The sequence below is a fragment of the Callithrix jacchus genome, chromosome 15 (genome assembly GCF_049354715.1).
Source record: "Callithrix jacchus isolate 240 chromosome 15, calJac240_pri, whole genome shotgun sequence".
In the NCBI taxonomy this organism is placed as follows: Eukaryota; Metazoa; Chordata; class Mammalia; order Primates; family Cebidae; genus Callithrix; species Callithrix jacchus.
Genome location: NC_133516.1, coordinates 12490654 through 12502928, shown reverse-complemented (window position 1 = coordinate 12502928; position 12275 = coordinate 12490654). Strand labels below are relative to the sequence as shown.

Here is a 12275-nt window from a genome sequence, read left to right as displayed (position 1 = left end):
GATGCATTACGGCTTGTGTATAGGAAAGTGCAGGGAGAGGCAGGTTTCATGGGAGGGCCCTGCGCAGCCGGGCCCCAAACCTGTTACTGTGCTGCTTGGAGGGGTCAGGACGCCCCTGATGATCCCCTTGAGAAACCTCTGCAAGCCAGAGAGGCTGAACAATTTTAATCCTCTTCCCTGAGTTGAAAAGAGGAGCAAAACATGCGTTCCTTACTCCTGAAGGGTTGTGATGGACCGTCAGGCCCCGCAGACTAAGGGAAAAGGGACATCGAGAGAGTTCCCAATCAGCTCTTTCTTATCACTTCCCCCCTCCCCACGCCTTCTCTGGACCTCACTCAGTAAAAGCGCACGTTCAGTTTGAGAACCTTTGGATGTGGGCCACCGGAATTATGGGGATCATTTTCCCTCTTGCTGACTGCACTTAGAGGTCCTCCCGTGAATGCAAATCAGCTTTTATTGATAAAGCCAGGAAATATTTGCCTTCATTTTCTACACATTTGTTAAAGCTGCTTTCTTGGTGTCTGCATGTTAAATGTTGCTTCATAGCTGGACGTGGTGGTGCACGCCTGTAGTCCCAGCAACTCAGGAGGCTGAGGCAGGAGAATCGCTTGAACCCGGGAGGCGGAGGCTGCAGTGAGCCGAGATCGCGCCACTGCACTCCAGCCCGAGCAACAAGAGTGAAACTCTGTCTCAAAAAAAAGAAAAGAAAAAATGTTGCTTCATAATTATGCAGATCTCAGATACACTTGTAAGGACATAGTTTGTAAAGATAATTTATATGGGAAGTCCCAGTTTTGATCATTCAGTTTTAGGAAAAAGTTTCTAGTGCCAAATGTGGACACTGAACTTTTAAGACAAAAGACCAGTCAGATTCTACCAGGTAAAGCTGAATGTGAAATATGGCTGAAGGCAGTGATAAATAAGAGGGAAAAGAAACTTTTTTTTTTTTTTTTGAGATACTGTTTCACTCTTGTCGCCCAGGCTGGAGTGCAATGGTGTGATCTCGGCTCACTGCAACCTCCACCTCCCCAGTTCAAGCGATTCTCCTGCCTCAGCCTCCCAGGTAGCTGGGATTACAGGCACGCACCACCATGCCCGGCTAATTTTGTATTTTTAGTAGAGGTGGGGTTTCACCATGTTGGTCAGGCTGGTCTCAAACTCCTGACCTTAGGTGATCCACCCACCTCGGGCTCCCAAAATGCTGGGATTACAGGCGTGAGCCACTGTCCAGCTAAGAACTTCTAATGAAACTGAATTTGGAATTTGAAATATGATGAAAGCTGGAATGATTGTGCTGAAACCCAGCACGTGTGTACAACTGTGGTATAGGGAAAGAGCAGTGGGCTGGTGGCATCCTGGATTCTAATCCTTCCTGGGACAAGTCATTCAGCCTCAGGTTGAAAAATGGGAATTTTAATACTTCCCTACCCAGCTCAAAGGCTACTGGTAAAGATAAGTGAAATAATGTGGCTAGAAATACTGTGTGCACCATGACTGTACATACATTCTGGTTATTGGACATAGCCTGGGTCCCTCTGTCACGCTCTAAGATCTTTGTTGGTTCCTGGGCCTCCCTCGGGGTGAAGCCTCCTATCTGTTAAAAAGGAGGTTGACCTGGATGATTTTCAAGGACCCTGCTACTTCTCTGGAGCAGGCTCTTCTGGAAATCTGGCAGGCATTCCTTGACTGACGCTCAGCTGCCTATGTGCCCCGGCTGTGGTGTTTTCTTGCCTACCTTGCTCCTCCCTCCTTCCAAGGCAGCTCCATGCAGAATACACATATGAATTTGCTGTAGTTTCTGCTCTCAACTTCTAATGACCCTTGGCTTCATGTGCTTTGCAACATTGTGTCTCCTCATACTTAATCTACTAAAACCTGTGAAATGGGTGGAGTACTCATTACCTCTTATTATCAGATCTTACAAATGAAATCAGATCCTACAACTCATTATTAACAGATCATATAAATGAAGGAGTTGACTCAGAGAGGATCATCTTTTAAGGTTTCAGGGGGAGTGAGTGGCAGGCTCAGGCCAGAAGGAAGCTCTTCATATGTCCTGTTGGGGGATCTCAAGGTGGAGGGGGCGTTTCTCTAACCCTGCAACAGCCTCTGCCTTTACGGAGGGTCGCCTTGAGTAGCCAGGGAGCTTCTCAAGGGTGGATTGGCTCTATGCTTGCCTGTTCATTTCAGGCATTTCCTTATCAAGTAGCTTCTGAGGAGGCGACCATGAGTTGGGGAAGGTTTGAGAGGTGCTTGCAGCAAGGCTTTGGGTTAGAACGTTTTCCTGGTTCTGTCCTAGCCACTTGCCAGGGTGGCCACACTGTCTTCTGTATTCGTGGGCTCCTCTGACCCTGAGTCTGTTTCTCCCCCAGCAGGCATTTCTGCTCTTTCCACATCCCTTAGACTTGATCACTCAGTCATCCTTCGCTACCCACTCCCATGTTTCCGTAAGTGTCTTGGGTGCTGTTGATTCAGTTTCTGACATACCTCACAGCATTCTTTCCTCAGTAGTCCATTTCCACTACTACCTGCCTCTTTCCCGCTTCGGGACTTCATTTCCTAACTCACCACTGTGCAGACCTGTCTCTGTGTCTGCCTCTGATCGATACTACGAGTCAAACAAACATGGCACTCTGTACGCCAAAGCCTTTAAAAATACCTGCAGCTCGCCGTTCTCCGCTGCCTGAGATGCAAGCTCTTCACTGTTTGGCCTGTAAAGTTCTGGCTTTATCCCCTAATACCGGAGATGTCTATGCCTCTTGTTGGTCAGCTTGACCTCTTCAGGTCTTTGGCTCAGTCCCTTTGGCTCTGTCTGCTTTCTAGGTCTTTTCTCACCTCTGAGTATTTCCCCTTCTTTTTATCTCCACCTGACATTGTTGTAACCGAGCGAGTTAGAAGGAATGTGCCACACACTGAGTTCCAAATCAAGAGTCCTTTTTTAATTAGCCAGCAACTGAGAGACGGGTAATGCTCAAAATTCTCTCGGCCTGAGAAAGAGGCTTGATTGTCTTTTATACCTTGATTTAGGTACTGGAAGGGGAGCCTAGCTGAAGCGGAATTTTTCAGAAGCAGAGAAGCAGGTTAGAGGAAGGGGCTGTGGGCACAGGTGTCACCAAGAAGGGGGGTGTTCAGGCTCCTTCTACACAATGATCAAAGGGAAATTTGTTTCTTAAAATAGCAGGGGGTGGGGTATGCCAAGGAGGATTCGGTTACAGTGGTTACAAGTGTTAGGAACAGTACGCTTCAACACTTCTAAGTGCAGCATGACCCAGTTATGTACTCAGAGGGGCTGTGGTAGGGAGGGGGAAGCTAGGCTGGAGTTTACAGCTAAGATGGAGTCAGTGATGCTAGCCCAGGGTAGGTTATTACAGAATAAGTCTTTAGTGTATTTCTCCTCACAGAACCAGTAAACACCTTTGAAACCCAGTGCAGTGCCATCTCCTTCATGGTGTCATTTCTCATCTTGCTGGTGGGACATGACGCCTGACTCTGAATTCCAAAGTAAGCTTTGTTCTGCTCACGTGATACCTCCCATACTCTCCCCTGTATTATGATTGCTTGGTTGTGTGCTTATTTAACCTGCTCTGCTTCTAGACTCTTCATTACTTCTCTGTGTACCCTAGGTACCCACTTAACACAGGGCCTCACTCTCAGGAGATGCAGAATAAACGATCGCTGAATAGATGAATGATTGTGTTTTGGAATGGAGCTGGGGTATTGAGTACTAGGCAGTCTTTACACTTTTAAGGACAGCTATATTTGTAGGTAACTATTTTGTCTCCAAAACCCCATTTTAAAGCAAACATGCAGCCCTTTGTGTGTTCTTCATGTGATGTGCTTCACTGGAGGGTTCTCCTTCTTTGGATTTTGTCCATTTGTCAGGAACCCTTATAAAATATGTGATTCACATGTGAACAGTGTCTAGATGTGTTTTTATCCGTGCAGGACACATGTAGGACCATCCTTTCCCCTTTATTCTGCACCATAGAGTCACATTGGTTTACAGAATTTCAGTGTCAGAAGAGTGTTGTTTGATTTTCCCCATCCTATCCTTTTCAGTTGTTGAAATATCTGCACCTTTTGCTGTACCGCTGTTTGTATGTGGAGGTGCTATCTGAGTAACCTGGACTTTCTAGGCATCTCGGATTGCTTTAGGATTTTGATAGGGCTCGTACGGCTCACATGGGGGCTCCAGTCACTGGAAACCCATAGTCATCAAGATGGTCCATGTCAGTAACTCCCCATAGAGGTTTTGCGTTTCCAGCCTGGCTCGCTTTCCACCTTGCCCCCTCATATCAGAAGCAGTTATTTTACATTTCGATCTTATCATTGTTCTAAAATGACTTTATATGTTTGGCTACACCCAATTAACTGTGAAGCATCAAAGAATTCCTTATGTAATTGGAGATTGGGTTGGTGGCTATTTTGGTAACAGAGGCTCTGATCTGTAACCCAGGTTGCTACTTTTGGGACACAGTCAGCATTGATAACATGTAGCCAGAAGAATACTAAACTGAGACAATCAGCCCGCTGCTCATTGTTATACAATGGAGTTAGCAGCTGAAATGCCTAGGGTCCATGCCTCAGCTGTTGATACTGAAAAAATAGTCTAATTAGAGTGGGGTATCTGCTCCTCAGGTGGGAATGTGCCCAGTGGGGATGGCTGGACATGTTCCCCCATCTAACTACATTCCACTTGTTTTTCCATTAGGCTCTGTAGACACTGTGGCTAGTGTTCACAGACTTCAAGGGCTACTCAAAATGTTTGAAACCTAAAAACAACTGATAGACAAATTTAAAAGTGCAAAATAAAATTTAAGAAATGTTTAAATGTCTACAGAAGCTTTCTTGCCCTTAACATTTCATTTCATTAAAAAAAAACAAAACAAAACAAAACAGCTGTGGAGTTGGAGTTCCATCTCCAGAAATGCCAGTATGAGGAGTCCTGGGATCCATTCCTCAGTGAAGCAACTGTACTTTGTGAAAATTATTTTCAAAACCAGCCTTCTAAAGTCTCTGGAAGTTGTTTGAAGGGCATACAGCAAATGAAAAAATACATTTATTCAAGAAAATCTCCTAAATCTTGGTAATAATAGTGAGTGTCGATGGTACCTGAGCTTGACCTGCTCTCTCATCCCTCCCAGCTCCTTCCTCTCTCCTCAGCTTTCAGTCAAGGGATGTAGTACCTTGCCAGGAGGGGCAAGTGTCCAGCATTTCCTTTTTTTTTTTTTTTTTGATGGAGTCTCGCTCTGTCTCTAGGCTGGAGTGCAGTGGTGCTATTTAGGTTCACTGCAACCTCCGTCTCCTGGGTTCAAGCGATTCTCTTGCCTCAGCCTCCCAAATAGCTTGGACTATAGGCATGTACCACCATACCCAGCTAATTTTTGTATTTTTAGTAGAGACTGGGTTTCACCATGTTGGCCAGGATGGAGTGTCCAGCATTTCTTCTCTTCTCTAACTCCAAGTTGCAGAGGCCAAGTTCCTGCAGAGCCTCCAGCTGAGAGGTCAGGGTCTACTTTCTTTCGCCCAGCCCCCACTCATAGGACAGAAGCTTTATGCCAGGTGCAGCAGCCTGAGAATACTGAGACCTGGTTGCTTTTGCCCCAGCTCCCGCATAAATGGTGGTTCGACATTGAGAGAGGCAAGCCAAGACCAGTCTACTGCCCTGGCTGAGATTTTGCTTAAAAGTAGAGACAGTCTGGAACAATTGAGGATTTGAAGCTCCTCCTAGCTAAAGCAGAGTATGGGAAAGTTTTAAAAGTCTAAAGGTACTCTTGAATACAATGGAGATTTTTAGAGCAAGAAATTAAGAGGAGCCTGGTAGCTTTGTGAGAGCAACAAGCTAAACCATAGGCCAGCTTTTTATCAGAGAGGACCAGAGAAAGAGGCAGCTAAGAAGAACCTTATTAGAATTATAAGTAACCTAAGATTGGCCTCAAAAATGATCTTTGCCTGAATTTAATTGGATAAGACTGGAGCAATTTATGCCCAGGTCATAGGTGAAAACAGTAGAGCAAGCAGTCAGTAAGTGGAGTTTTAACAGCTGGATGTGATATCAATGAAGGCAGACAGCAGAGAGATCAGAAAGGGAGACAGGCAGTACAACTGTTAAAACTACACAGACTGCAGGCACAACCAGAGTGATGCTGTCTGAGGAGGGACATCGGTGTCTTTACACTTCAAGGGAAACATACGTCACTAAAACAGTCTAGCTGTGTCACTAAACAGACGAGCAAACAAAAGCCCCAGACGGGGAGAAGAGGAATCAGTATTTGTGGCTGCTGTAGTGTATTACCTAAAATGTCCAGTTTTCAACCAAAATTTATGAGACCTTCAAACAAACAGAAAAGTGTAACCCTTAAACCAAAAGCAGGCATCAGAAACCAGATGTCAGATTTAGTAAAAACTTCAATCCAGCCACAATAAATATATTCAAAGAGCCCAGGTATGGTGGCTTATACCTGTAATCCCAAGCCCAGGCAGGATTGCTTGAGGCTAGGAGTTCAAGACCAGCCTGAGCAACATAGCAAGACCTTATCTATATAAAAAACTAAAATAACTGAAATGAAAAATTTACTAGCGGAGCTTAACTGTGGATCTGAACCGGAAGAACAAAGACTCAAGGAACTCAAGATAGATTGACAGAGATTATGCAATCTTAAGAAGAGAGAAAAATGAATAGAGCCTTAAAAATGTGAGACACTATTAAGTGCACCAATATACATGGAATGTAAAGAGAGGAGCTAGAGGAGGAGCAGAAAAAGTATCAGAAGAAATAATGCTTAAAAAAATTTCCCAAATTGATGAAAAGCATTATACATCAAAGAAGCTCAATGAAATTCAAGTAGGATAAAGGCAAAGAGATCCACACCCAAACGCATTATTGGAAAAAATGCTGAAAGTGAAATATGAGAAAATTTTGAAAGAAGAGAAAAATGACTCATCATGTACAAAGTAACTTTAATAAGGATAACAACCAACTATCATCAGAAACAATGGAGGCCAGAAAGCAGCAGGATGACATATTCAAAGTGCTAAAGGAAGAAAATTGTCAACCAAGAATCTTATATTCAGCAAAACTATCTGATATGGTTTGGCTCTGTGTCCCCACCCACTGTAATCCCCACAGGTTGAGGAAGAGACCTGGTTGGGGGTGGCTGGGTAATGCGAGTGGTTTCCTCCAGACTATTCTTGTGATGATGAGGGAGCTCTCACAGGTTCTGATGGTTTTAAAAGTGGCAGGTTTCCCTGCATGTGCACTCTCTCTTCTGCTGCCTTGTAAAGATGTGCTTTGCTTCCCCTTTGCCTTCTGCCGTGATTATAAGTCTCCTGAGGCTTCCCCAACCATGCAGAACTGTGAGTGAGTTAAACTTCTTTCCTTTATAAATTACCTTGTCTCAGGTTGTATCTTTATAGCAGTGTGAAAACAGACTAATACAGAGAATTAGAACTAAGAGTAAGGGTACTGCTATAAAGATAACCTGTGAAAATGTGAAAGTGACGTTGGAACTGGGTAACAGGCAGAGGTCGGAACAATGTGGAGGGCTCAGAAGAGGACAGGAAGATGTGGAAAAGTTTGGAACTTCCTATAGACTTGTTGAATGGTTTTGACGAAAATGTTGATAATGATATACACAATGAAGACCAGGCTGAGGTGGTCTCAGATGGAGATAAGGAACTTACTGGAAACTGGCGTAAGGGTCACTCATGCTATGCTTTAGTAAAGAAACTCATGGCATTTTGCCCCTGCCCTAGAGATCTGTGGAACTTTGAACTTGAGAGAGATGATTTAGTGTATCTGGCAGAAGAAATTTCTAAGCAGCAAAGCATTCTTTTTATTCCTTTCTTTCTCCCCCTGAGATGGAGTCTCACTCTGTTGCCCAGGCTGGAGTGCAGTGGCATGATCTCAGCTCACTGCAACTTCTGCCCCTCAGATTCAAGTGATTTTGATGCTTCAGCTTTCCAAGTAGATGGGACTACAGGTGAATGCCACCAAGGCTGGCTAATTTTTGTAATTTTAGTAGAGACAAGGTTTCATCATGTTGGCCAGGCTGGTCCTGAACTCCTGACCTCAAGTGGCACACCCTCCTTGACCTCCCCAAGTGCTGGGATTACAGCCATGAGCCACCATGCCCAGCTGCAGCAAAGCATTCAAGGCTTGCTCTGAAACTATTCAGTTATATGCATTCACAAAGAGATAGTTTGAAATTGGAATTTATGTTTAAAAGGGAAGCAGAGCATAAAGGTTTGGAAATTTTGCAGCCTACCTGACCATATGGTAGAAAAGGAAAACCCATTTTCTGAGGAGGAATTCAAGCTGGCTGCAGAGATTTGCATAAGTAGTGAGGAGCTGAACGTTAATAGTTAAGACAATGGGGAAAATGTCCTCAGGCCATGTCAGAGACCTTCATGGCAGCCCTTCTCATCACAGGCCAAGAGGCCTAGGAGAAAAAGATGGTTTCATGGGTCAGGCCTAGGGCTCCACTGCTCTCTGTAGCCTTGGGACATGGTACCCTGCATCCCAGCTACTCCAGCTGCAGTCATGGCTAAAAGGGGCCAACATACAGCTCAGGCCATTGCTTCAGAGGGCACAAGCCCCAAGCTTTGGCAACTTCCACGTGGTGTTGAGTCTGTAGGTGCTCAGAAGACAGGAGGTGAGGTTTGGGAAACTGCCTAGATTTCAGAGGATGTATGGAAATGCCTGGATGTCCAGGCAGAAGTCTGCTGCAGGGGTGGAGCCTTCACAGAGAACCTCTGCTAGGGCAGTATGGAGGAGAAATGTTGGGTTGGAGCCCCCACATAAAGAGTCCCCACTGGGGAACTGCCTAGTGAAGCTGTGAGAAGAGGGCTACCATCCTCTAGACGCCAGAATGATAGATCCACTGACAGCTTGCACTGTGCCCAGAAAAGCTGCAGCCATTCAACACCAGCCTGTGAAAGCAGCTGTGGTGGCTGTACCCTGCAGAGCCACAGGAGCAGAGATGCCCAAGGTCTTGGGAGCCCACCCCTTGCATCAGTGTGTCCTGGACGTGAGACATGAAGTCAAAGAAGATCATTTTGGAGCTTTATCTTTTTTTAATTTTTGATGGAAATGGCTAAGTTGACACTATGTTGTGAACTGTGGAGCTTTAATATTTAATGACTGCCCTGTTGCCTGAGGCCTGTGGCCCCTTTGTTTTCACCAATTTCTCCCAATTGGAATGGGAACATTTACCCAATGCTACACCCTCATTGTATTTTGGAACTAATTTGCATTTGATTTTACAAGCTCATAGGCAGAAGGGACTTGACCTGTCTCAGATGAGACTTTGGACTTGCAATTTTGAGTTAATGCTAAAATGAGTGAAGACTTTGGTGGGGACTATTGGGAAGGCATTATTGGTTTTGAAATGTGAAAATATCCCATGAGATTTGGGAAGAGCCAGGGGCGGAATGATACGGTTTGGCTCTGTGTCCCCATCCAAATCTCATCTTGAATTGTGATCCCCACATGTAGAGGGAGGGACCTGGTGGCAGGTGATTGGATCATGGGGGTGTTTCCCCCATGCCATTCTCACGATAGTGATGGAGTTCTCACAAGATCTGATGGTTTTATTTTATTTATTTATTTTGAGATGGAGTTTCACTCTTATTGCCCAGGCTGGAGTGCAATGGCAAGGTCTTGACTCACTGCAACCTCCACCTCCCAGATTCAAGTGATTCTCCTCCCTCAGCCTCCAGAGTAGCTGAGATCATAGGTACATGCCACCATGCCTGGCTAATTTTGTATTTTTAGTAGATACAGGGTTTCACCATGTTGGTCAGGCTGGTCTCAAACTCCTTACCTCAGATGATCCACCCACCTTGGCCTCCAAAAGTGCTGGGATTACAGGCATGAGCCACCTTGCCCAGCCTATTTATTTTATTTTTTGAGAAAGAGTCTTAATTTGTCACCCATGCTGTAGTGCAGTGACATGATCTCAGCTCACTGCAGCCTCTGCCTCCTGGGTCTAAGTGATTCTCCTGCCTCAGCTCCCAAGTAACTGTTGGGACTGTAGGTGCATGCCGCCACACCCAGCAAATTATTGCATTTTTAATAGAGATAGGGTTTCACCATGTTGGCCACACTGGTCTCAAACTGCTGATCTCAGGTGATCTGCCTGTCTCAGCCTCTCAAAGTGCTGGACTTATAGGCCCGGCCACAAGATTTGATGGTTTTAAAAGTGAGTTTTCACTGCACACACACTCTCAATCCTGCTACCCTGTAAAGACATGCCTTGCCTCCCCTTCACCTTCCACCATGATTGTGAGTTTCCTGAGACCTCCTTAGCCATGTGGAACCATGAGTCAATTTAATCTCTTTCCTTTGTAAGTTACTCAGTTTCAGGTAGTACCTTTATAGCAGTATGAAAACGGACTAATACAGTATCTTTAAGAAGTGAAGGTAAAATAAAGATATTCCTGGATAAACAAAACCAAGTAATTAATTGCTAACAGATCCACCTTTTAAGAAATATTAAAGGAAGTTATTTAGGTAGAAAGCAAGTAATTTAAATCCATATGGAAAACAAAGAGCATCAGTAAAGGTAATTATGTGATTATGAAACACACTGTAAATGCATATTTCTTCTTTATTCTCTTAACTGATTAAAAAGCAATTACGTTAAACAAAAGTACAGATGGTCCCCAGCTTGCAATGATTCAACTTAAAACTTTTTGACTGTACAATGGATTTATCAGGATGTTACTTCATCATAAGTTGAAGAGCTTGTGACTTATTACAGTTAAGTTTCTGCTGAATGCATACAGCAGTCCCTTGTTATCAAAGGGGGATTGGTTCCAGTACTCCCAATGGATACCAAAATCTTTGGATGCTCAAGTCCATTTTATAAATGATGTAGTATTGTATTAACCTATGCACATCCTCTTGTATACTTTAAATGATCTCTAAATTACTTTTTTTTTTTTTTTTTGAGATGGAATCTCGCTCTGTTGCCAGGCTGGAGTGCAGTGGCATGATCTCAGCTCAGTGCCACTTCTGACTCCCTGATTCAGGTGATTCTCCTGCCTCGCCTCCCAAGTAGCTGGGAGTACAGGCATGCGCCACCATGCCCAGCTAATTTTTTTTTTTTTTTTTTTGTATTTTTAGTAGAGATGGGGTTTCACCCTGTTGGCCAGGATAGTCTTGGTCTCCTGACCTTGTGATCCACCTGCTTCAGTCTCCCAAGGTGCTGGGATTACAGGTGTGAGCTACCATGCCCGGCCTGATCTCTAAATTACTTAGTATACCAAATACAATATAAATGCTATGTAAATAGTTGCTGTACTTTATATTTAGAATTTGTATTATTTTTTATTGTCTTTTTTTTGTTTTTTGAATATTTTTGATCTGCAGTTGGTTGAATTCATGGATACAGAGCCCACAGATACAGAGGACCAACTATATCACTTTTGCACCATTATAAAGTTGAAAAATCGTAAATCAAGCCATCATAAGTCAGGGATTGTCTGCTGTTGCCAGGATTAAGTGCATTTTTGACTTACAATTATTTTGACCTATAATGGCTTTATCAAGACATAACCCCATTTTAAGTTGAGGAGCATTTACATATAATGTACTGTTGGGTTTATAATGTTCAGTAACATAATATATTTAACAATAGCACAGAGGAAGTGGGTAGGAGAACAGCTGCATTTAGGATAAAGAAATCGCTCCAGAGCGTAGCTTAAATCCATAGGAACAAATGAAGAGAACCAGGAGTAGTAAGTAAGGTTAATGTTACAAACTCTATAAATATATATGTGTCCTCCTTTCTTGTCTCAGATTCTATAATCATAAAATTATATAGCAGGAATTATAACAATCTATTGTTCAGTTTATAACATATGTAGATATAGTAGCAATAGTAGCAATAAGTAACAGTAATATAACAATAGCAGAGTGGGAAGAGGGGTTAGCACTATATGTAAGTAACATTTCTATATCTCAACTCTAATTAAGTTAGTATAAATCAGAAGATTTTGATAAGATCTATGTGATAAACTGTAGAATAACCACTAATAAAACAACTTAAAATATATAGTGAAATATTCCCAAAGGAATTTAAATGCTACACTGGAAATTTTTGTTTAATGCAAAAGAAAGCAGTAAATGAAGAAAAATATGAGATAGAGAGAAAACAAAAAGTAAAATGGCAGACATGGATCCCACTATATCAATAATAATAAATATGAATGGATAAATGATGCAATCGAAAAGCAGAAATTGTCAGGCTGGATTTTAAAAATAAGAGCCT

The 12275-nt window shown here is 43.3% G+C and overlaps 1 protein-coding gene across 15 annotated transcripts in view; it reads left to right on the top strand.

The window, feature by feature from the left end:
• The window catches only part of MCF2L2 (MCF.2 cell line derived transforming sequence-like 2), a 264853-nt gene that overhangs the window by 807 nt on the left and 251771 nt on the right, over positions 1 to 12275 (top strand). The window lies entirely within an intron of this gene.